Source organism: Artemia sp. Qi Xiang Cuo, chromosome 7 (genome assembly GCF_049724085.1).
Source record: "Artemia sp. Qi Xiang Cuo chromosome 7, ASM4972408v1, whole genome shotgun sequence".
Lineage (NCBI taxonomy): Eukaryota > Metazoa > Arthropoda > Branchiopoda > Anostraca > Artemiidae > Artemia > Artemia sp. Qi Xiang Cuo.
In genome coordinates, this window is record NC_142800.1 from 39,164,847 (window position 1) to 39,191,410 (window position 26,564).

Below are 26,564 nucleotides of genomic sequence, written 5' to 3' on the forward strand. Positions count from 1 at the left end.
ACGAAAACCCGACAAAAGCGATAACAGGAAATCAATGAACGGAACAAAGCAATATTGCGTAATAACTATATACATGAGCGATTCCTATATGTCCGTCTATAGGAAGATTTGACACTTCCTAGTAAATTTAAAAATAGGAAGCAATGTACAATTGAAACTATTTGAATTAGTAACCTACTTGTTCAGAAAAGAAGCAGGATTTTAACTGTAAAAAAAATTAAGTTTCTAGGTGGTATAATACAGTAATTAGAGTAGTTTAAATGTCAAAAAGTTTTTAAAATGATTAATGCATCGCAGGTGACCGGGAATTGGAGACTTTTGTCCGTGAATAGGCTGATGATTCATTCCTATCAAAGATTCTGTGCGAGAATAGGCAGGTGGCCGACTACTGGGTGTCTTACCCTATTTCCAAGAAGACTTTTTTGGAGGTAAGTCAATAAACTAATAACTTTAACAGTTTAATTTCGAATAATTTTAGTAATAAATATATTGATGCATAGCTTAGATTCTTAGCTTTTCATTGATATATACAATTCTTCTCAATTCCTCTTTGGTAACAAGATGTGAGGGTTTTAGTTTTACATAATTTTGCTCATCCAGATACTGGTCTTTTACCCTATTTCTAGATGGGCTATTTCCAGATATTTCAAACCTCATAATTATTAAATTTTTCACAGTTCATATTTCTGACAACTATTCATTTTTGTTCATACAATCTGATGACTGCAAGAATGCAACTGCTTGGTTTTTTTTTCTTTTATAGAAAGTGTTTTGGTTTTTGAGAGCAAACCTAAGTTGAGCACCAATATTAACATAAGCAACAATAGATGTTGTAGACTGCTTGACAAGTTTCAGGTGATGACCTCTAGTTCTTGAATTGGTACTAACAGTAGGGGATAATGCTGAGAGAATATTAGCCCTCAATAACTTAAAGGCTAAAATGGCATCCCCTCTATTTCTCCTGTATATAAGTGTAGATAGATTCAACTTTGATAGTCTTACAGGGTAGGAAAGCTTTAGAAGCAAATATGGGCTATAGGGTAAGACACCCAGTAGTCGGCCACCTGCCTATTCTTGGACAGAATCTTTGATAGGAATGAATCATTGTCCTATTCCTAGCCAAAAGTCTCTAATTCCGGCCTCCTGCGATGTATTAATCACTTTAAAAACTTTCTGACGTTTTAACTACTCTAATTACTGTATTATACCACCTAGAAACTTATTATTTTTATCAAAAAATTTCTGAAGAATTTCTGAACAAGAGGTTACCAATTCAAATAGTTGTGCTTGTACAGTGCTTCATATTTTTAAATTTACTAAGAAGTGTCAAATCTTCTTATAGACAGACATATAGGAATCGCTCATGTATATAGTTATTACGCAATATTGCATTGTTCTGTTCATTGATTTCCTGTTATCGGCTTTTGTCAACTGTCATGAGACGGGTTTTTGTCTGCTTGTTCCTAGGCCTATTGGCAGAACTTGCTAATTCATGATTTGGCAAACAAAACATTAAATTGTAAAAGGTTTATTAATATAAGAAATTTGTTATTTAAATTTGATTTTCAGAGAAGATAATAATTCAGATTGGAATTATTGAGAAAAGTGATTATCCTTGTTATTCGATGTGGGCAGGTGCGGATCAAGGATTTTTTTTGAGGGGGGGGGGCAAAATAGGTGGAGTATATAAAAAAAATTATGGGGCGCAACATAGGTTGATCTGATAAACTTGCATCAGGAGTAAGTTTAATTAATGCAAACTTGAGTTAATGAAGTAAATTATGCTCTTTAAGAATATAGTAATCATTTTTGTTGGAAATGAATTTTAGCCCCCACCCCTAAATATATATCAATTCAGGGTATATATTTGCACATTAGGGGGTGGGGGTAATTTTATTTCTGAAGTAAATGAGAGGTACGTTTAAACTTTCCCCCCACCCCCTAATGTGAAAAAAAAAAACCTGAACTGGTATATATCGGGGGGGGGGAGAAAATTACTTTCCAAAAAAAATGGTTAATTATATACCAAATCATATTATCAAGTTAGGGATAAAGTGAATACACAATTGGATGCCTTTTTTATGCTTTTTACAAATATAATAATCATGTCTATCATAAATGAATTTCAGTCCCCCCCCAATAAATGCCAATTCAGGGTATATATTTCTACATAAGGGGAGGGGGCAAATTTTGTTTCTGATGTAAATCAGTGGTAAGTTTAAACGCAAGTTTAAGATAAATATTCAGATTGGAATTATTGACAAAAATGATTTTCCTTGTTATTCAATGAGGACCGGATCACGGTTTGTGTTTTTTTTTGGGGGGGGGGGCAAAATAGGTAGATCCAATAAAAAATTTAGGGGGCGCAAAATAGGTTGATCCGATAAACTTGCATCAGGAGTAAGTAATTAACACAAACTTGAGTAAATTAAGTAAATTACACTACTTTAGGCTGCACTAGGGGGGCGTGCGCCCCTTTGCTCCCTCCCCGCTGGATCTGCCACGGAATGAGGGGAACTGGTATTCCCTTGTACAATGTTTTCAACTATGCAAGATTCCAATGGTACACTTTTCATATTGATCTGACACTATTTTTGATGTGTTTTAGGCTTTTTTTAGAAATCACCATAAACTTCTTCTTGGAATAAACTTTAACTTTTAAATTTTTAACTTTTAAATTAATCAAATTCCTGAATCAATGTCCCATGGCAACGTTTTCTCAATAGTAATTTTTTTTCAAAATGTTTTTAACTTTTGGTTACTATGGGCTGTTGTTTGTTCTTTACTAGGTTACACCTACCTCTGCAACCATGACAGTGGTTGATCCAGAGGGGGGAAGGGGTTCACCCCCTAGTCAGTACCTCACTCTTTAAGCCAAAGATTTGTTAGTACTTTCATAAGAGCTATTTATTCTAAATAACAGCCTTTGTGATTAAGGGGTCATTTTTAAAGAACTGGAACAGAATTTGAACTTTAGCTTAAAGAGCGAGGTATTGACTAGTACGCGAGCCCCCTAATATACATATTAAAAATATATGAATGTAGAAGTTTGTTAAGTAAGTTAATTTGTAAGTTACGTATCTTTATTACTAATAAAAACGTTCGTAAATAAAATTAAATAAGTTTCAAGAAAGCCATTTAACCAAATAAAAGTAAAATTAATATGCAAATTTTGTTTTAATTATCCATGTACGGTGAGCCAAAATCATAACCTGCATCAATTCAAAAACGTTCAAAAATTAAATAAAAAAACAAGTTTTTTTTAACTGAAAGTAAGGAACAACGTTAAAACTTAAACAGAAATTATTCTGTATATGAACGGGGCTGTCCCCTCCTCAGCGCCTCGCTCTTTACGCTAAAGTTTTTTTATTGTTTAAAAAAATAGAGTGGTGAAAAAGTCAAACTTTAGCGTAAAGAGTGAGGCGTTGAGGAGGGGACAGGACCTTAATATACGGAATAATTTCTGTTCGTTTTCAGTTTTAACGTCGTTCCTTACTTTCAGTTAAAAAAAAACTTGTTTTTTTTATTTAATTTTAGAACGTTTTTGAATTAATGCAGGTTTTGATTTTGGCTCACCATACATGAATAATTTTGAACAAAATTTGCATATTAATTTTACTTTTATTTGGTTAAATGGCTTGCTTGGAACTTGTTTAATTTTATTTATGAACGTTTTTATTTGTAATAAATATACGTAACTTACGAATTAACTTACGTAACAAACTTCTATATTCATAAATTTTGAACACGTATATTAGGGGGTTCACCCCCTAGTCAATATCCTGCTCTTTAAGCTAAAGTTCGAATTTTTTTCCAATTCTTTAAAAATGAAAGGAAAAAGCTGCAAATTTTAAAGAGACCATAGTTCATATGTAACCTATTTGCTTACAAGTTGGGTATTGCTGCAATCTTAAATGAAAGGAAATTGAAGGAAAAATCATCTGTGGAAATTTCCCCCTTGCGGAAAACTCCTCAGAAAATCCCTCCCCCGCCCGGATAAAAATTGTCCGCTAAAATTCCCAGTCGTTTGAAAATCGATTCCATAAATAAAAAATACGATAATGCGCTGTTTCGATAGATACGAACATCAACGTTTCTTCAAAAGTCAAGCTTTTTACATTAGAGTTAACCCCAGGCTAAATACAGTTGTCTTTTATCCTAAAATTATATACATAACCTGATTAATTTATTTTGGTCTCATAAGCAAAAAGCTGAAAAACATATGCAAATCAAATTCATTTGAATATCGAGAATCCCCCTACTATCATGGGATCCCCCCTCGAAAATTCTCTCCCCATGGAAAATTCTCCACATATATTTAATAACAGTAGTATTTTTGAATTTGGAAAGTAATGTTCTTCAGAGAGTTAACTGAAAAATTAATTTATAGTTCCGGAAGTGTCTTAGACTACGGAATTAAATCATTACTTGAAAATCCTGAAAATTTAAATAATTTTACAGGAAATGCCTGTCAATTATTTGTATTGAAGGTTCTCTAATTCCATCAGTGCTAAAATGAATCAAATTTTCATATTTCATATTCAAAATTATTCATATTTCATTTGTCATTAAGTGGGTCTTGGAGGGGGGGGGGGTACTTTATACCCAAAACGTTCGGAATATTGCTCAACAATCTCTTAAAGTTTATCCGCGATCGGGTGAACAGTGTAGTAATTGAGTGAAGGTTAGGCCAACAGACACATGACTGTATACACAAACATTCGCTTTCGTATATATTAAATAAAAAAAGAACAAGTTTTTTAGACTAAAAGTAAGGAGCGACATTAACACTGAAAACGAACAGAAATTATTCCGTATATGAAAGGGGCTGTCCCCTTCTACACTTCGCTCTTTACGCTAAAGTTTTTTATTGTTTTGAAAAATAAACTTGTGAGAAAAAGTCAAACTTTAGCGTAAAGAGCAAGGCGCTTAGGAGGGGACAGCCCCTTTCATATAAGGAATAATTTCTGTTCGTTTTAAGTTTTAATGTCGCTCCTTACTTTCAGTTTAAAAAACATGTTTTTTTATTTAATTTATGATCGTTTTTTAGTTAATGCAGCTTTTATTTTGGATCACCGTCATTGAATATCTCAGGCTTGTAGCCTTTGATGAGTAATGCTAAACTTAATAAAATTTATATATTTAGAATCAGCATTATAAGCACCCATTCTTTTGATACATTTATTGACATCAAAATTCCGTTTTTAAAAGTTTCGATTACTATTGAGCCGTATTGCTTGTTTTTTTTTAATTACGTATATGAGGGGGTTTTCCCCTTAGTTAATACCACACTCTTTACATCAAAAGTTAAAAAAGATTTAATTCACAATTCTCTGAATCGCAAAGGCCATTTAATTAGAATAGATAGCTCTTTTGAAAGCAGTAAAAAAAAACTGTAGCGTAAAGAGCGAGGTATTGACTTGGGGGAGAACCCCCTTATATACGTAATAATTTCTGTTCGTTTTAAGTTCTATTGTTGCTTCTTTCTTTCAGTTGAAAAAACTTGTTTTTTAAAATTTAATTTCTGATCGTTTTTTAAATAATGCTTGGAAATCCGGCGCCCCCTTCATAGAAATGTCCCTTACCCTAAAGAAACATACTCCACGGAAAAGTCCTCCCGAGTAACCCTCTCCTCCAGCCCCCCTCCACCAGAAAAAAATCCTTGCTGAAAATGTCTGTATACTTCCCAATAACCAATACAATATGTAAGGAATGGGCATAGTTCACATCTTGCAGCCCTTCCCCTTGGAACTTTGGGGGATTAAGTCTTCCTAAAAGACATATTTATTAAATTTTTGACTATTTTGAACAAAATGGCTATCTCAAAATTTTAATTGGGTGACTTTGAGAAAAAAATGAGCGTGGGAGGGGACCTAGTTGCCCTCCATTTGTTTTGGTCACTTAAAAAGGGTATTAGAACTTTTAATTTCTGTTCAAATGAGCCCTACTACGATATTTTAGGACCACTGGGTCAATACAATTACCCCTGGGGACAATAAAAAAAAATAACAAATAAACACGCATCCAAGATCTTTCTTCAGGCAAAAAATGGAAAATACACATTTTTGTAGATAGGAGCTTGAAACCTATCTAGCGTTATTGTAGAAACTTCAAAAGGGCTCATTCAATTGGAAATTGAAAGGGCTGGTGCCTTTTTTAATAGTTAAAAGTGATTGGATAGCAACTAAAATCCCTCGCATGCTCACCATTTTCCCAAACACATCCAATCAAAATTTTGAGATATTCATGTTGTTCAACGCAGTTGAAAGTTCTGGAAATTCGGTATTTTAGGATGACAATCCCCTCAGAGTCCTCGGTGCAAGGCTTGGAAGTTATGCCCTTTGGGCATTAAAGTTTATATCGAAACTTTTTATAGAAACTTCAAAAAGGGTTCATTTGATTGGAAATTGAAATTGCCCTTTTTAATAGTCAAAAGTGAGTGGAGAGAAATTACCCCCCCCCCCCTCTTACGCCCCCCATTTCCCCAAAAACATTCAATCAAAGTTTAGAGATAGTCATTTTGTTCAACATAGTTGAAAGTTCTGGAAATTATGTATTTAAGGATGACAAACCCCCGAGAACCCCAAGGGCAAAGGTTGTAGTTTATGCCCTGGGGGCATATAAGATTTTATAGATAGAGTTGTTGTAAAATCTTGCATTTTTTTGCATGTAAGCAGTTATTACCATTGTTCTAATAAACAACTGTGAAACTTGCTTTGAGAAACCTGACAACACCTGACTATATTATACTTGTTTATATTTAAAATTTATGCTGCAATCTTTCAAAGTAGAAGACATCATAATTGTTGTTGTTGCAGTTTAGTTGATGTTTGAGTGAATCAACCGCTCGTATACGTGCAATCCTCTATTAAATCTTGGGTCCTAAATGGAGCCACGTCACATTGAATCACACAAATATATGTTTGGCACAGGCCACGTCAACACTTAACTATCATGGGGTTGTACTAGGACGTTGTACAGAGTGTTCTTATTTAAAACACTGACACCCTTTTCACATCACATTCTGCTATGGTCAAATAACATATCTAATAAAAAAAAAAAAAAAAATTTCAAATACAAATATTATAGAACGTTATGCAGATTACAATTTTTTATGTACTTAGTCAATAAGGATATAGCCTTTCTATGGGCCCACTTAGGGGACTTAGCATGACCAAGGATTGCTCTCATTGTAAACGCACTGAAATACTTTAAAATTAAACTTCTAAATACATTTCTTTGTACATCATATTTTCTACACTTCATTAAGGTATGTCTAACATCATCATACTCATTACAAATATCACAGTACGGAGTCAGCTCTGCCCCACTTATGCAAAACTGAACGGGTTTTGGTATGACCTGTCCTCAATCTGAAAATAGTAGCAACAACAAATCTAATATCATGTACTAGTCCATCAGGCGGTGGCCTATAATCATAAAGCTTTAAAATTGGGTTTACACAATTTCTAATGTACTCATTTCTCTCCCTATCACATAATACATTATAAATACATGTTACATATTCACTTTGTGTAGGTTTTACAATTACACTCTGGCCATTTAAAATACCCCACTTAGCCATATTATCAGCAGATTCATTTCCAGCAATTCCAACATGTGCTGGGACTCAAACCAAAAGTATATTGTTCCCCATACAATCTAATGATCTAACAATTTGATGAATACTATAAACCATCTCACGACTAGGGTCATGTTCATTCATCAGGTACTTAAGGGCCGATGCAGAGTCAGAACAAATTATTCATCTCTGTGCATGGCCATATGACTTTATAAAATCTAAAGCCTTATACAATGCTATCATCGCTATTGAAAAAATAGATGGGTTACTTAATAACTTGAAACTATATGAAATTGACATACTGGGAATCACTACTGCACAACCAGCACCCACATCTGACTTAGATCCATCAGTAAAAATTTGTATATGGTCTCTTAAATGGTCAGTCTGTCTAAACCAGTCCTGTTTTAAAGTCACATTATCCTCATTACCATGGTCAGACATAGGGAAATACACATAATCCTTTATTTCACATGGTTTATTTAATACACTATCCTCAAAGGCAATCTCATTTATTGGTGTTATATTTGGGCACTCACTAGAAAGTAAATTAATACATCTATAAAAAGCAGGAATATTCCTGGTCTTAAAACTAATATATCTCTATTGTAATTTCTTATTATTTCTATGTTAATAAGATCATCATCTAGACTAGCCTTCTTAGCGAAATACTTCACAAGTAACTTATCACGTCGTAATGTAAGGGTATTCACCCCCAACTCAATCATCATTGCAGGAACAGGGGTACTATTTAGGCAGCCTAAGGATCGCCTAAGAGCACTATGATAAGCTACATCTAACTTTTTTAAATTCTTCTTACTAGTATCACCATATATAAAGCTGCCATAATCAAACTTACTAACAATAACAGCCTTTATAATTTTACTAAGGCACTTATAAGAAGCGACCCTTTTTCCTAGGCACATTACATTTATAAGGTTTAACCTACTCTTTATATTACCAAGTAAATACTCTATATGTCTCAACCAAGTCATTTTACTATCCAAAATTAGTCCTAGGTAACAAAAAGAATCATCCACCCTAATAACCTGATTTTGAAGATTCACCTGTGGTATTAGAGTATTATTACTTTTTGAGAAAAGCATACCAACTGTTTTCTCAGGTGATAATATCATATTATTCTCTCTGCACCGCTGTTGTACGTTATTCAATGCTTTTGGCATCACTGACTGTAGATGATGGGGTGTTTTTCCAGTTGCGACGAGTGCAATATCTTCTGCATATATATATGTTTTGTAGCCAAGGACAGTTGAGAGGTCCAAGTCACAGAAATAAATAACGAACGATATGGGCTTAATAAACCTCCTTGAGGTAATCCCATGTCAGTTTTGATCTGAAAATCTGTATTATATCCTCCAGCAGATACTCTAACCTCACGATTCCTCAAAAAGCTAGAGATCCAATTGACATACCGTCGGCTGGGAGGATGATTGTCGTATCTGACTCGAGACGAGTTTCAAGAAAAACGCGATTGAAGTTTGAAACGCGATATCTTTTTTATTTAATGACGAAACCGGGATTTTTTTTATCTCGACTGTAGTCGCACTCAAGGGCTACAACCTGGTTGAAATTTCGTTCACCTGGAGCAACTGGATATTGAGATATTGCTTGTTGAAAAACAGATACGACAAAACGCTCGCGGAAATTTCTTTTTACGGAAAACCAATACGACAATTTTGCTCTGAAAACTAGCAGCGTAAATGTCTTATCTCTTAGGAACTCAGTTTTGCAAGCTTTAAATTTTAATCAATTTCGAATATAAAAGCATAAGAAAAACTCAGCACTACTTCGGGTACAAAGAAACATCGTTCCAACGAAACTGGACCTACTTTTTTATGTTTTATCGAAAAATGCTTTGTAGTATGCTTGGTCCTCCAGCGGCATGAACTTTAGGAGGCTTTTCACGTCCTTGATCTTTTCCTCAGGCAAGGAAGAGAGCCTAGGGAGTGGGCCTGGCTCAAGTAACTCCTCAATCACAGTAACTTTGGAGACTCCCCTTCCTTTTTTAACTACTGCAGCCTCGGGTGCAATCTTCACCAGTTCATGTGAGGCAGAGCCAAAATTCTCCTTGTAATACACTCTTTTGTGCTCAGTTGAAACAAATCTCAGTTCCTTGACTTTTGTGAAGGGAACTTTCGAATATCCTTTGTATTCTTTGGAGCAGCTCTGAAAATCTAAGAAGTCAGAACTTTTCATTTGGATCACAATGTACGGTTCCTTTTTCCTAGCTTTAATCATAAGTCGAGTGAGGGTCAGAGGTGAATGAATTTCCAATTTAGCAAAGTAATGTTCGATGGCACTATGGACAGCGTCCACTTCTTGGATCGATGAGTGTCCTGGCTCGCAAAACTTCATTGTAATGGACTGAACATGGGGGAGCTTTTTCAAAGTATCCTGCATTTGGTAGCTCATGATACTGTTCCTATTTTGCGGGACACAGGAGTCAGACCACGTTATAAGCTCTTTGATATTTGGATGCCCTGAAAAGACTTTTGACAAGAGAGCCGCCACTGCACTTGCAATGTCATTTCCGGTCCGCCCTCCAATCAACTCAGAGCAGAGAGCACAATAGATCTCCTTTTTCGTCTGTTTACTTGGATCTGGTTCAGCACTGTCCTTGTAATGCAGCACAGCAGTCAAGTTATAAGTATTGATCTTTCTTTTGTAAAAGAAACAAGATGCGTTCCCTCTTGGCAATGCAAATACATTTTCCAGATCAAAACAGAGGACTGGCTTGGTAAGCAATCTATCCATATCTCTTTCTACTTTGGTTTCTGCTTTTGACCTTTTATGATTTTCAAAAATAGCTCGTTTTTCGTCAGATACCGTAGTTCCATTCCTGCGTGCAACATCAAATTCTTCGCACAAATCACACCGGTCATTTTTTGGTGTGTGGAACGACAAGTTAAATTCCGTATTGAACACTTTCCTGTATACAGTTTCTGAGGCACTCTTGCGGCCCTCATCTTCGCACTTTTCACAATATAAGCTATACATCCGAGCCATGTTCAAGTTAGACTCCAAATATTGTTTGGAAGTCTCAGCCCTTCGATAGTGGGACTCGATCTTTGGAAAGGAGTTAATGTGGTTACGTATGAAGTCCATGTCTTCCTCTGATGTTTTGTTTTTGGCGATCTTCTTCCTTGGAGGCGTGGGCGGTCCGCAGGTATTCTTCTGCTCGTGAGCGTAGTGCACTCTCCTCTCGGTTATGTCGAACGTTGTCAGATAAAAAGATCTGCAAACCTGCCTTTCTTTTCCGTTGATGACAACAAAATACTGGTAGGTGTTTTTCCTCCTTGTCACTTGTTTTTTGTTTTTCTTCTTAGGCAGGGACTTTGTGGTTTTCAGATAAAACATTTTCTTAATTTCAGCAGACAATTTCCAGAAATTATCAAAAGCATTCTGTCTTTTTTCGGGTGGGATTTTGTGACATTCGTAGAAGCAATCTTCAGTACACTTTGAAGGCTGCACAGAACGGACTCTGCTATGCGTTTTCTTAGTCTTGGGGTTAACGTAGGCAGTCCCATCATTATTTGCTGTCTTGATCTTAGTTTTTATCCATTCGCTTTCATTCCTCAATCTTTTTCTCGTTGATTTTTTTCCAGGGTCAACGCCTTCTGTGCCATTCCTATTTCCAGCTACAGGCTCTGTAAAAGAATTTGAACCTCTCTCGACATCTTCAAAATAACTAGTTTCATTATTCCGATTAGCTTGTCCATAATCAGTCGAAACATAAACCAAGGACAACGGGGAATCGGAAAGAACTCTTTCACCTGCATCATCAAAGCTTGACTCGTCTTTGTAAGAAATGATGCTCGGTTCATTTGCTGATGAGCACTCAGCAATACTCGGTGCATATTCCGAATCTTTGTCAGAATTCTCAAGGTCTTCGTCAGAGCTATAAAAGAAAAAAAAAATTATAGTGGTTACTCCAGCGATGGGCTCAGTGAAGAACTGCAAGTCAGGAAAATGAAATTTTCAGTAGACTAAAGATAGGCTTTGTAAGGATAGACTAGTCTAGGCCTAGTAATAGCAAAACATATTTTTAGCTCTAATATTTATTAAAGGGGAGAAATCAGATAAAGAAAAAAAGGAAATATACCATTAGATTTTCTATTTCCTTGTCTATTCCCCCACAAAGCCAGATACACCTTTAGGCTTAACAAAACAGTTTGATTTTTCTTTAAACTAGCTTTATTTGGTAATACACATCAGCTGCTGATGAAGAACTGGGTATATTATCCAAGCACCCCTGGTGTTTGGATCATCACTAACTTTGGACAAGCAACCGAGCATAATTTGATTCAAATAGAGCCTATATTTCCAAGCAAGCTCTTAGTCTTGCATATGTATAGATTTAGATTACCTTGTTGGGATTAGCTCAATTTGATCTCAGAAACTTTTTATACTGAAAATTAAGCTTAAAGAAAAGTTAGCAAACCCTAGTAGCCTATTTTTTCTTTACAGCACATGTCTGGGATTGAATCTATTTATGTTTGAGTGGTTTTGTATCCTACAAGGCCTATAGGATCATGTGTTTAAGATTGGGCAGTATTTTCTAGAATTAGCCTAGAATTAGGCTATGCTTAAACTAAATTGTGTATTTGTCATTAGACTCTACTATTAACTATCAATGCATTCAAAACATTCAGCAATCCATATGGCTAAAATATTCAGCCTAATCAAATAGCCTAGGCTAGCCTACTTGTTCAAGAAAATTTGATACTTCCTTTGAGTTCTGCAAATTAGCAAATCGCATTATGAGATGGTGCAGTGGTACAATAATGTGCGTAAATAGACAAGACAATTCTGTTATCTAGGAATAGAACCATATTCCTAATTCAATGCTGTTTCCAAATCAAACTATATATGCACCAAAAATCATAACAAATCAGGTAGCCTATTTGATATACTCTTGGGTAAAGGTGCAGTGTAGCTCCCCTGTACTATAGGGTGCAGAGACCCTACTCTATACTATACTATAGGGTGCAGAGGCCTAGAAGAAATCGACACTTTACCTGCCAAATTCATCAAAAATTGCTTCAAAATCCCTCGCCAAGTTTTTCCTTGGACGCGCCATTTTCTTCTTCTTCTCTGAAGTGCGTGACGGCAAAACAGCCAGATACGACAATTTTCCAATACGACAATTTCGCTAGCGGATTATCAGCGATAATGTCCGATACGACAAATGGTTTTTGGTCTTTTACTCAGGAACGGTAGCCAGTAGAGCAAAACAAAAAGCAGATTCAGATTCTACGCAAAATTTTACACTAGATGGCATTCATAACTCAATTTTGGCCGGAGATGCCTAATACGACAATCATCCTCCCAGCCGACGATACTCTATAGGAACACCAATCTCCTCTACTTTTTTCAACAGCTTGTCCGCATCTACTCGGTCAAATGCAGACTTCATGTCTAAGAAGACAGCAAATGTATCCTTCCTGCATCTGAAGCCCTGTTTTATTTGGTTCTCAAGTCTAACTAGGCAGTCAGTTGTGCTCCGGTTTGGAAGAAAACCAAACTGCTCTTTCTGAGCAGATTTTATTACATGCTCAAGAATTCTATTTTTTATCAAGTGTTCTAGTAATTTACAGAGGCAGGATGTTAGAGAAATGGGTCTATATGAATCTGCACTAGAGGGTTCCTTTCCTGTTTTAGGTATTGGGATAATGGATGTCTTTCTCCACTCCTTGGGAGTATACCCCTCTTTAACAGACTTGTTGAAAAGAATCAGAAGTGTGTTTTTGGCTTCCTCTGGTAGATTTTTTAGCATTTGGTTATGTATTTGATCAGGACCAGTTGCTCCTGGTTTGATTTTCTTTAAAGCATTTTCAAGTTCTTCCAGAGTGAAGTCTTCCATTGGAGAGTGTTTTATCTTTTCAATAATTGTATTGCTTGGTGTTTGATGAGGGTATCTGTGATCACTTTTCAAAAAGTTTTCTAGGAGGATCTTCATTTTATCCTCTGGAGCTGTGAACTCCCTGCCATCCTTTTTTAGTTGGACAAGAATTTTGGGGGGATTTTCTTGGCCAGTATAGATTTTAAAATTTCGCCACATATCTTTTATAGTTGTATTATTTGAAAATTTTTCCTCAATTAGTTTCTTCCAGCCCTCTCTTGTTTCTTGAAGGATAGTTATTTTAGGACTGCAGTGGCCCTATTCATCTCTATTTTATTACTTATTGTTGGATTTCTTGCATATCGGTTTCTAGCTTTTTTTTCCAGCCAAGCTTTTTCACAGTTATTATTCCAGCCTGGAATGGAGTTTCTTTTTGTTTTTTTAGGCTTACAAAAACCAAAAATATCTTTCACTAGTTTTCACTAGTAAATTTGTAATTTGTTCATTCATTAAATCAACTGGATAATCAGGTGAAATTTTTTGGATTTTAGAGGCAATGGTACTTTGCCAGCTTGGCCATTTGCTATTACAGAATTTCCACATTTTTGTTCTCTGGAATTCTGGGGAATCTATGCATTCCTCTAGTTCCAGTATAACTGGAAGACGATCAGAATCTACTGTGCCAGCTAGCTGGACGTGATGATTTACAGCTAATGAAAAAGAAACAAGTGTTAAATCTAGAGTAGAGTACTTACCATTAGTTACGTTTAGCCTAGTGCCCAGATCACATGGTGTAATAAGGCAGATGTTACTTTCAGGCTCCAAGATATAGTCAGCAAAGGCAAGAGATTGTTGGTCCTGTTGTGATGTAGTATCCCACATTTTATTATGAAGGTTGAAATCACCTCCTATAATTTTGTCACTTTCACATAGGTCATTGATCTTTTTAAATTGACTCACATCAAAATCCACTGTTGCTCTATTATAATAATTAACAACAGATAGCCATCTATTGTCATCCAGTTTGACATTCACAAAACCAACTTCATTTTTACCTGTAATGGGCACTTGTATTTTCCTGAAGGGTATATTTTCTCTTACCAGTGTCAGCTGACCTCCTCCTTTTTTTCCCTTCTCTATCCCATTGTACAGGATGAAAGCCAGGAAATTTTGGTGTTTTCTTTTCATTAGTTAGTAGAGTCTCTTGGAGGAGCACCAGATCAGGTTTACCTCTTATTATTAAAGTATTCATAAGAGCAGTTTTAGTTTTCCCCATTCCTCGTGTGTTTAGTTGCAGGACCTTCATGTTTTATTGATGTGCTTCCCCTTCTTTAGATTTTTTCCTTTGCCTGGTGAGTTCTCTTTGTCAGGTGATGTGCGGGCTCTTTTTACCATTTTAGTCTCACTCTTTTCTCTATCTGTATGGTCATTGCTTGCTGAATTTTTAGTTGCCCCAGGGACAAGGTCAAGAACTTCATCTAAAACCCTAGTAAAGTTTCTTACTATTCCTATTTTTTCTGAAGTTTTGGGTAGCATATCAATCAATGACTCACATATAGTAGTAAGAAGAGAGGCAACTGAGGCGAGGCATTTTTCTAATTTATCCACTCTAGTGCTTTGTTCCATCAAGCTAGTGTTCTGTTTTAGATCATTAGTTTTTTCTTTAGGGGCATTAAAATGGCTTGTTGAGGGAACTGTTATCTTATTAACTTGACACAGTGCTTCCTTATAAGTCATATTTTTTGTGTAAGCTATTTTAAGAGCTTCTGTTCTCTCATGATAATGGAGACATTGTTTGCTGTTTGCAGAGTGTGGGCCCTTGCAGTTTGCACACACTAGTGTTTGCTCTTCAGGTTTCTTATTTTTCTCAGGGTATTCATTTAGATTATGCTTATGCTTTCCAGAGCAAAGAAGGCATCTTTCACCAGCCCAGCAGTTTAAAGCTGTATGGCCAAATTTTTGGCACTTATAGCATCTCATAGCATGGGGTATATATTGTTTTACACTAATAACTGTTCCTCATGTTGATATTCTTTTTGGGAATTTTACTTCTTCTTGGTATTCTACTATAAGTCTATAAACACTCTTTATTTTCTTGCAAAGTATCTCTCTTTTCCATGAAACTGATTTCACTTACCTCTGGGTTGTTTTCTATTTCACTCTTTATTTCCTCTTTGTCAGCAAAACCCTTTGGGATAAATACTATACCTCTTTTATTTTTCACTTGTTTTGCATTTCTGATGTCTTTTCTTTCAAACCGAAGAACTACATTTTCTACTTTCAGGTCATTTAGGGCTAGTAAATTTACTGCTATTTCTTCACTATTGGCTAATATTTCAATACTACCAACAGGACCTGGGCGTTGACTAATCACTCAATAATGACCCTTAGACTCATGGTTTCTAAATTTCTTTGTCAAGTATCTACCTAAAAATATTCTTGCTGTCCTAGGGATGGTTGACTCTCTATTATCAGTAAAACCCTTTGCTAGTATATTCACAGAAGTCAATCTCATTTTAGTCTGAGTGCCTGAGCACAAGTCATGAGTCTGATTACCATAGCAGACTCATCAAAACCCCTTCCTGAACAGTTGTTCAGAGTCATGTGTGGCGCAGGAGGCTCCTCCTCCATCCCCACCTATCAAAATTACCAGGTAGCCTAGTATATAAATCCTAGAAAAATCAAAAACAACTACACTTACTACCTACTTAATATACAATAAACTTAAAAGACACTTTTTTCAACTTGACAGCAGATAAATAAAATCAAAAATTTGGTCTAAGCAGTAAAAACATTCAAAAATATAAAATGCCTTTTCACTCTGACCAATCGTCTTTTCTTCCCCGACATTATAATTTACATTTGTTTTGGTTTGATCCAAAGCTTTAGATGGTACTGTATCACAAAAAGTTAAAATCCTCAAAAAATCTGAGACTGTGTGTTTAATCTTGGCGTTTTTATTTTAGAAATTAGGGATTTTTTTAATGGAATTTTTATTCAAGCTTTAGTTCCTCATGCTCCTAGGTAACGGAATCAAAAGCTTTAGATGGTACTGTATCACAAAAAGTTAGTATTCTTATGTTGTTGTTGTCCAGAAGTTCTGTCATGTTTGGTCTCTGTGATAATCCTAGAAATCACTGGAAATCACTAATACCCAGTTCACTGAATGTTATATGTTTAGATAATCAATTATTATGTCTAGAAAAAAAAACACGGGAAAAACTTGCATAAGATTAGGAATTGAGTGGCTGTTTTTACTATTTTAAGAAAATCTAAAATATCTCAGATTAAATATGAGTTATTGATTGTAATAACGGAATATAATTTGAATCAAAGGACTGTTAAGGATGATACATGATAGAGGTCCTTCTTTATTCTTTTATGGATATACTTGCACAAGCTGACTAGAATACTGCGTGTAAAAATTCCAAATGATAGGAGTGTTGCTGTTTTACTGGAAATTTTCACATTGGGCAATTTTAAGGTTTTGATCTTCTTAAAAAGCTTGAAAAAATGGGAAATTTATTTTAAGGTTTATTTTTAGTAGTATTGATTTCTCTTCTAGAGCCAGTTGGGATTCAAGGAAAGTATGGTGCAAGGATGGATGGTAGAATAGAGAAGCCACAAGTAATTACAACCACGGATGGGCCGAAGAAAAGCTCTAATGGCAAACTAGTGAAAAATTTAGGTAAATTTAAACTTGGTGCACCAAATTTAGATAAAAACAGAAAATTAGTCATTCCAATGGTTCCAATTCCTCTGGCTACTAACTCCAAAGAAGTTGTTCTACCCTTACAAGAAGCTAAAACGTCTTTGAATGCTCCTTTCATGTTCTCATCAGAAACTGGACCAGAAACTTTACCGAAGTCAAGTGAGTATTTTACGCGACAAATTTTACTTTTATTTAACGTTACCCCCACCGTATTCTATCACCACAAAGAAGACCCTACTTCCATCCATTCGGGTTATGGAAGCATCGAATTATGTGACTCTAGTGTAAACCAGTGTTTTAGTTCTAACTTATGTCCCCCCAAATCCCTACTTAATAATATCCCCATAATTTGTCCGCTGTCCTCCTTTTCTCTCAAGCCCAGTCCAGCCCCGCCTTTTAATCCTGCTTCTCAAACGAATCACAGCCTTCGTCCCGAAAAAAATGCCTCTCCCCTCCCAGATCCACGTTCCTTCCACCCCCCACTGCCTCCCACAATTAACAAAAAAAAAATTGCCCTCTTTAGTAACCGTTTTACTTTCCCAAAGTTGCTTGTTACGAACGCCGAAAGCCTGAATTTCGATAAATTGATCAAGTTAGAGGCCCTCTGTCAAGTACACAAAATTGATGTAATTGCCATAACTGAGGTCCAAGCACAGAACCCTGATTTATTGAAAATCAATAAATATTCCCCATTCATAAAACTTCATCCTCATGATCACTCCCTAGGTAAAAAGAGAGGTGAAATACTATTATTTGTAAATAATTATCTCTTTCCTAAATTAATTCATACTCCCAACCTTTCAGATTACGATGAAATCATTTGGTTAAGTGTAAGACCCAAAGTTTTACCACGCCCCTTTAATTTGATTGTGTTTTGATGCTTCTATTATACCCCAAATCAAAATGCTGCACAAAGACAGTAATTCTACCGACAACTGCAAAGTAGTGCCAACTTTGTCCTAAGAAAAATCCCAAATGCCGGCATTTTCTTAGTAGGTGATGCTAATGATCTTAAGTTGAATCGCTTTTGTAGTTCCCTAAACTTAAAACAAATAGTAAAAATACCAACAACAAAAGGAAATTCAACCCTTGATTTGATTTGCACCAATATGCAGGCTTTATACGCCCCTCCTTTCCCCCTTGCCCCTGTTTGGAGGAAGTTACCACTTTTGTTTATTAACAAAGCCTCTCAATATCTTTAATCATACTTTTTCTGTTACTGAGTTCTCTTATCGCCCAATTTCCAATGATGGCCTTTACACATTTGGATCTTGGATTACCAATGAAAACTGGCTGTCCCTCAAAGGAAAAAATGACATTAATTTTAAAGTCTCCGAATTCCAAAATCTGATTATAACAAAATACATAAATTCCTTCCCTGTGAAAAGAGTAAAAACATGTTCTAATGACAAACCATACATTACTAGCCAATTGAAAAAACTAATTAGAATTAAATTGAATCTACTAAAGAGTGGTAAAACATCCGAAGCGAACTCACTGCGTAAACAAATCTTCTTCTTCTTCTAATTCACAGCAGGTGGGCTATTCAGTTGGTACTATTTAGCCCTCTTCTTTTTGCTTCACTCTGTGGGCTACAGAGCTACTGTCTTGGTTGTCTCTTATTTATTAGATATTCTCAGATATCTTTCAGTAGATCTTATGACTCAAAGAGTTCCAATTTAAGATGATAGATATCGATTTCTGTGCTCTGTGTGCAGGTATAGTTGGCTAGGCTCTTTGCTGATTGTGAGATTTTGTGGTGTTTGAAGTATTTTAACAGTTTACAAAGCAAGGTATGTTGTGCAGACGTCAGCATATTACATTCAAATAGGCAATGGTCAATCGTTTCATTATTCATATTACAATGCCTGCAAAGAGGGGACAGGGGAATTGAACCACTTGAATTAGAAAGCTTATATGAGAATGCAAGGAAATTTAGTCCATTTGTTCCAGAACGAATTCTATGATAAATTTTAGAAAGATACTTATTGGGAAAGGGGGAAAGGATAGGATTAATCTTATTAAAATTAATATCTGATAGCCTCCATCGAAAAATATATCTAATTGGGATTGGTCTCCCACTTGGCTGGTCAATATTTATAGCATTTTTAGCTATTTCATCAACCTGATGATTACCACTTATGCCAGAGTGGCTAGGAATATACTGAAAATAAGTTTTTATGCCACTTGAAGCAAGATTATCAATAATACTGAGACAATGATAAGTGTCAGTGTCCAACTTATATTGAGGAGCTGAGGCCAGCAACTCAAGGCTTGATAAAGAGTCGGAATAGATGATAATATTATTCGAATTTGCAATCAAAGGTTGGTTTTGCTTAAGGTCTTCTAATGCCATTATTATGGCATTTAACTCTGCAGACTTTATAGATAAATTATTAAATAATCTCTCGCCCATTGCAATTTTCAGGTGAGGAAAGAAAACACCACTTGCAACCTTCTCATTCATTTTTGACCCATCAACAAATATTTGGAAGTGATTTTTATAGGTAATTGTATTAAGTTCTGCAAATTTTTTCTGGACAAAAGCAATGGGGGTTAAATCTATTCCATTTTGAAAATTCAGTATTTATTATGGGAAATGACCAATTTCATGGAGGGGATTGGGGGAAAGTAGGTGCAATAGAATTTGCTGGTACAGGGAACTTCTTTTGAATATTGGCATACTCATCTGCAATACCTCTATACATGACTGGATTTCTTAACCAATTATGTAATGTGTGTGAGCTATTTGATTCAATTTTTGTAAGATGTTTTGTCTAGAGAAAGCTACGTCTCTCCCTTATTGTTGTTAATCCACTCTCCATAAGCAGAAACTTGGTGCTTGTGGATTTCCTAAGGCCAAATATGAGACGTATTAAATCATTGTGTGTTGTTTCAGTTTTTTGCGTCTGAATCTTTGCACATGCACCATAAGCGATGGGCCCATAATTTATCTGGGGTGTTATGTGTGACTTATAAACTGGAGTAAGGTTTTCTTCTGACAGCCCTAGGATATGGAAAGAAGTCTTTTTAGTATATTTGCTTTTCTATAGCATTTTTTTATTGTATTTGAAATGTGGAGGTGGAAATTAAGTTTTTGGTCAAGCATTAGACCTAGGTAATTAATATGACTATCTTCTGGAATAGTTGTTTTATTTAGAGTTAGTTTTGCATTAACATGGTTTCGCTCCCGGTGAAATTGGATTATTTTTGACTTGGTGGGTGCAATGGGTAAATCTGAATGTTGAGAGAATTTTTCAAACTAGAAAAGTGACTTTTGCAGATTTGACTGTGCTATCTGAAAGGTGTTGTCAGATGACCATAGCACCAGATCATCAGCATATTGTAGATTCGTGTGGGGTAGGTTCATGTCCCAGAGATATAGGGCAAATAGGAGGCAACTGAGGACTGCTCCCTGAGGTAGGCCTTTGGTTATTGTCTTTTGGGGTGAATAGGCTGAACCAACACAAACGATGAAACTTCGCACTTCTATTTAATAAAGAATACTAGCTTAGGGGGCACTCCAAGGTTTGCAAGTTTATTTAAAAGGATTTGGTGGTTCACATTGTCATATGCCCCTTCAAAATCTAGGAAAGCTGCCACTAGGACATTATTTTTTTAGAAAGATTCATTTATTGGATTTGTTAGCAAAATAAGAGCACCTGTTGAGGAGTGGTGTTTCCTGAATCCAGTTTGAGTGTGTGGGATCAAATTTTTTTTTCAACCAACCAGAGGAGTCTTTGATAGATTATTTTCTCCATTATTTTCCCCATCACAGGTGTAATCATTATGGGCCTATAAGACTCAGGGTTATCTTTTGGTTTATTTTTCTTTAGGATTGGTATGAGTGATGAAGATTTACATATATTGTGGAACCTAGATGATGCCCAAGCGTGATTATAACAATTTAGCAGTTCTTGTTTGTATGAATGTGTGAGATTCTGTATACATGTTGGGTGTATATTGTCATAGCTGCTGCTAGTTTGGGTCCTAATATGATGTATTGCATTATCCAATTCATGGATTGAAAATGGATTGGTTATGTACTCGGATCCTGGGAGTGGTTCGTAACTTGGATTCATAGGATTTTTGGACAGTTTTCTTTGATTATTTGATGTTAGCTTATTAACAAAAAGTGTTGCAAATAGGTTAGCTTTACCATTATCATTGTCATAATGGGTATTATTATGTATAAGCTCATACAGGAGTGGGTTGGGGGAAGTCTTTTTCCCACAGATGTGGCTTATGACTTTATCTATAATTGGCTCATGCGTTTCTCTGGAGAGATTATTTGAAAAAATTATTCCAGAATTTATATTTAGCATCTATTATAGTCCTTTTTAGATTAGATTCTGCTTGTAATTTTTTTATATATGTAGTAGGTGATGGTTTTTTTTATGAATTCTGTCCTAGCTGCCTTTTTTTATCCTCCATTTATTTAGGCACTCATTTGTCCACCATGCTTTAGGAATTTGTTTAGGGAATGTTTTCTTAGGTGTTGTCTTGGGGATAGCATGATTAGCTGCATTTATTAGTAAAGATGTCAATGCTTCAGCATGTGTGTCAACTGTTGTCTTAGAAACTTTGGGTGAAACTTGTAATTTCATCATTTAGCTTATTTTGGAATATAGACCAATTTGCTTTAGTGTTCATATATTTGGAGGTATGAGATAAAGTTTCAGCAGGTTCATTTAGGGAGCAAACTATAGCAAAGTGGTCAGTACATAGACTATCATTTTTTTTTATGTAAATTTTGTTCAAAAAATTTAATGACACAATTTGTAGTTCAATTGTGGAGAATCTGCCACTTTTGGGGTTGAAATATGCGTTCAGGTTTGGAGGGGTAGCAACAGCTAATTCATTATTATTTGAAGTCATATGCTCAATGAATTTACCAGCTTTATTTGCTGGTTCATTCCCCCACAAAAGGCTGTGGGCATTGAAATCACCACAAATAATGATATTTTTTAACATATTAGAATTATTTATATAATTAAAGAAATCCTTGGCATCTGTAGTTTGGCCATTAAGGTTATAAAAGCTTAATATGTATGTTTTTAAATTATTTAGCCAAACACTGATACCAATTACATCAACATCATTTGCAAAATCTGGAAAATAGATGCCACAAAATTTTATATTATTATTAACTAATAAAGCTACCCCACCTCCTTTTCTCTCTGAAGATCTATCCTTTCTCAGGATAGTATATCCCGGAGACTTAACTTGTTGATTTTGGGTTAAATGAGTTTCCTGGAGGCAAGCAATATTAATGGAATTATTATTTATAAATGATATTAGTTCATTTAGCTTATTTTCTGTGAGTGATCTTATATTCCATTGGAGTATTGATATTTGTTGTGCTGTTGATCTATTCTTCATATGGCTGTGTATCGATGTTCATCTTTGTTAAAATTAAAGCAAAATTTTTTTTCGATTGAATGAGCATATAATCAGGGATGTAGATTTTTGCCAATTATGCAATGATTTTTTTTTCTGTAGTTGATGTATGTTCATGGCCTGAACTGCATTACAGTTTAGAATGAATAAGCATATATTTGGGGATTGCATTTTTGGTTGTGCATCCTGTTTGTTGATTAAGGGATTGATTCCTGGTGTTTCTGGTTTGTTTCCTCTTGGGAGGGGGGGGGCAGGCTGACCTCATCTAACCGGAAAAGGAGGCTTGTTGGCTTGGTGATTTCTTCTGATAGGGATTTGATTTTGGGGGCTTAGAAGATGGTGTTTTACATGGGGTGCTTGATGCAGTGGGGACATTTGACTTGGTGGTTTTGGTTGGTTTCATTACAGGCTTTATTTGGTATTGTTGGGCAGCATTGGCTTCCATTGCTGCAAAGGGGTATGGGATGGCTTTCTCTGTTGATATTTGGAGTCTTAGAGCTCTTTTCTTGTATGCAGGGCATAATGATCTATTTGTAGATCCATGTGGGCCTTTGCAATTGATGCATGTAGGCTGAGTTTTGTTGCAAGTTGTCAGCTCTTTAGGATGGAAAGATTTACAATTACTACACTCTTGGAGAATTTCATTGCATTTGTTTGTGTGTCCCAGTTTGAAACTCTTCTGACACTGGATAGGCTTAGGTTTGTATTCCTTGTGTGGTTTGATTTGCCCAAATAGGAATAATTTTTCTGGGATATCAATTTTATCCTTCAGTGTGAATAAGAAGGATCTACTAGTTTCTATGCCATTAGAAATAGGTTTTACAAGCTGGATATCATCCTCAATTGGGATTACGTTTCCAGCCCTATCTAAGAGGTCTTCTTTTAACTCCTGAGTAGATATCTCTGGGGGACAATTATAAACTACTATTTTTGTTGGTGATTGTTTTGGGTTCCACTTAGATGCAATAATTGGGGTATTCAGAAGGGATTTAAGGTTAATTATTGTATCTGCTGATTTCTGATCTTCTACAGCTATTAGCAGAGATCCATCACGGTTAATGTTAAGAGAGAACATTGATTTTAGCAATTTAAAAAATTGCAACTCTTATTGCAGTGATCATTTTTATTTCAAAGGGGGTAGTGGGAGTAATTTTAAGGTAGATTCCTAAGTTTTGGAGGGAGGATCTTGGGCAGGGAGAGGGGAAATGCTTTTAATTGGGGAGATTTTTTTCCTTTTTTAGAACTTCTAGAGAGGACCTCTTGAAACCCATTATCATCATTTATGGTTACATTAGCCCCTACACTTATCATTGTCCTATTCTCCGCATTGGAGCTATCATTAGAACTTTGAGATAGTGTGCTTGACCAGCCAGGATGGGTATCTTTCACTATGACAGTTTCACTGGAATTTGATTTGGGATCTGGGGGGACCTTTTTTTTTGGAAGACTTCTAATCATTGCCTATTGGAAAAAGCTTTAAACACAAAAATAAAACTAAAACAAGTAGGGAAAATAGAATGATATCAAACCGTCTGCACCATACTATGGGGAGGATAAACACCACAGTATAGCCCTGAGGATGAGTTGAGCAGGATTGGTTTGGTACAACTGCTGATTAGAAGCGATAATAATCACAAGAAAATATATTTCGATTTTCTTATAAGTTTGCTGTTGTTCAAAAGTTTAGTGACTTTTGAACATATAACAAAACAAAATACGTAAATCTGCTTCTTCATATTACAAATGCCAAGTCCAGGATTTATTTTCTACAAAGCCAAAACAATGGTATAATAGAATAAAGAAAATTTGTGGGAAAACACAGAATAATATAGATTTCCATTTCCAAGAAGACCCTTCGGTTACAGCCAATGATCTGAACAGGTTTCTTTGTTCCATTTTTCAGAATCTCCCTCCCCTTTCTTTGACACTCCTTATGATTTGTGCTCTTTCAATTTTCCCGTTATTTCGCCCTTGGATGTGGAGGCAAAAATTAAGAACATTAAAAAGTGTAGTACATGTCCATTAGACATTCCGATTGTACTAAAGTCATAAGCTGTTATAGAACTATCCTAGTTTAACAGGTTATTTATCGGACTACAGCTCAATGAACTTACTCAATGAAACGTTTTTCCACATTTCTGTTTGTTCAATATAAGTCACAGACAATTAAGCAAAATAAAAAATAATGACTTGCATGATCTTGATACATGGTTCAACCCCTTCCCCCTACCTGGATACAGCCTTGTTTATGAGTATCAGTCTGTTGAAGTACCTTCTTGAGTAGTTTCTTACCCAGTCATTGAAAATGTTTATTTAAGTTTTTCACTAATAATAATTTTTTTTAGATCTGTTGATGTGATAGTGGGGTCAAGAAGATGGAGGTACCCGACGATAACTGAAGGTTAAAAGTGATAAAAAAGACGGTGTCGTTTTTTGTGATTATTTAAAATTTGTAAATTTTTATGGCATATATTATTAGTTAAATCTGTATTTGACTCAAGTGTATATTTTTTGACGATTGACAGTGGTCAATCCTCTTTCCCGACGGCTGAAAAAGATGATAAAAGGTAGTGAATTTAAATTTAAAAATAACCCGAATGGATGGAAGTAGGGTCTTCTTTGTGGTGATAGAATACGGTGGGGGTAACGTTAAATAAAAGTAAAATTTGTCATGTAAAATACTCACTTGACTTCGGTAAAGTTTCTGGTCCAGTTTCTGATGACGACATGAAAGGAGCATTCAAAGACGTTGTAGCTTCTTGTAAGGGTAGAACGACTTCTTTGGAGTTAGTAGCCAGAGGAATTGGAACCATTGGAATGACTAATTTTCTGTTTTTATCTAAATTTGGCGCACCAAGTTTAAATTTACCTAAATTTTTCACTAGTTTGCCATTAGAGCTTTTCTTCGGCCCATCCGTGGTTGTAATTACTTGAGGCTTCTCTATTCTACCATCCATCCTTGCACCATCCTTTCCTTGAATAACTGGCTCTAGAAGAGAAATCAAAACTACTAAAAATAAACCTTAAAATAAATTTCCCATTTTTTCAAGCTTTTTAAGAAGATCAAAACCTTAAAATTACCCAATGTGAAAATTTCCAGTAAAACAGCAACACTTTTCTTTTTAGTTCTTTTTAGTATTTGCAGTTCCCAATTTGTTACGTATTTTCAATAAATTATAATCCTGTTCTTTTTTCCTTTTTATAAAACACAAATATGAAGAGTAATTGACCTGTGAAAAATTTTGTATAAGTGCTAAACTTTTGAAGCCAAATTGAAAAAAGTCCATGCAAGAAAACATAGTGTGAATTAAAACATTTACTTTTTCTTGGTTTTGATTTTAATGTACTGATGGTCTAGTGTGTAAATTGGACTGTGCCTTCCAGCTTTCGAATTTCAAAGATGGAGTCAAGTGAATTTTAACAATAAGTCATATTGTCCATTTTGATTTGTGTCCTTTTTTTTAAACATAGTAATGCTAACATTATTTGGGAGGCTTTGTCCCATCCAAGGACTAAACAGTAGGTCTTTATGCTCAAAGGAAACTTTGGAAAAGAAATCCTAGGCTGTATTAAAAATCTTTGCTGAAAGGTCCTGCTCACTATGTCAGCCCACTTGTGGTTTTATTCAATAAAGTGTCGACTTCAAACTTTTCCATAAATTCTAATTTGTAATCAAAATTGAGGTTGACCTTCAAGAAGAAGCAGAAAATGAAGGTCTTTTGAAATTTAATGTATAAACAAGGACAATACCCAAAGGAGAGGCTATTAAAAAGAAGGTCCAAAGAGTGTAATCTTCCAAAAGGAAAATTCCTTATAATGCTTGTTAAGTTTCACATGAATAATTGTTTTTATGCTCGAAAATAATAGCCTTCCCCTCAAACAATGTGTTACAATAAAAAAAATTTGGAATAGGTTATTTTTGCAATTGCTATGGCATAATTTAGAGTTTGCTTTTATGGAAATCAGTACTGTTTATTTCCGTCTTCTTTGGCTGTTATATTCTCTCT

At 35.4% G+C, this 26,564-nt stretch overlaps 1 protein-coding gene and 1 long non-coding RNA gene across 4 annotated transcripts in view; one reads left to right on the forward strand and one right to left on the reverse strand.

Moving 5' to 3' along the window:
- Nucleotides 1–26,564, reverse strand: part of LOC148950256 (cancer-related nucleoside-triphosphatase homolog) — a 121,772-nt gene that overhangs the window by 71,352 nt on the left and 23,856 nt on the right. The window lies entirely within an intron of this gene.
- Nucleotides 264–26,564, forward strand: LOC148950257 (uncharacterized). The gene is made up of 3 exons (XR_016141961.1): nucleotides 264–428; nucleotides 17,011–17,316; nucleotides 24,903–26,564. It is a non-coding gene; the product is annotated as an uncharacterized LOC148950257 (long non-coding RNA).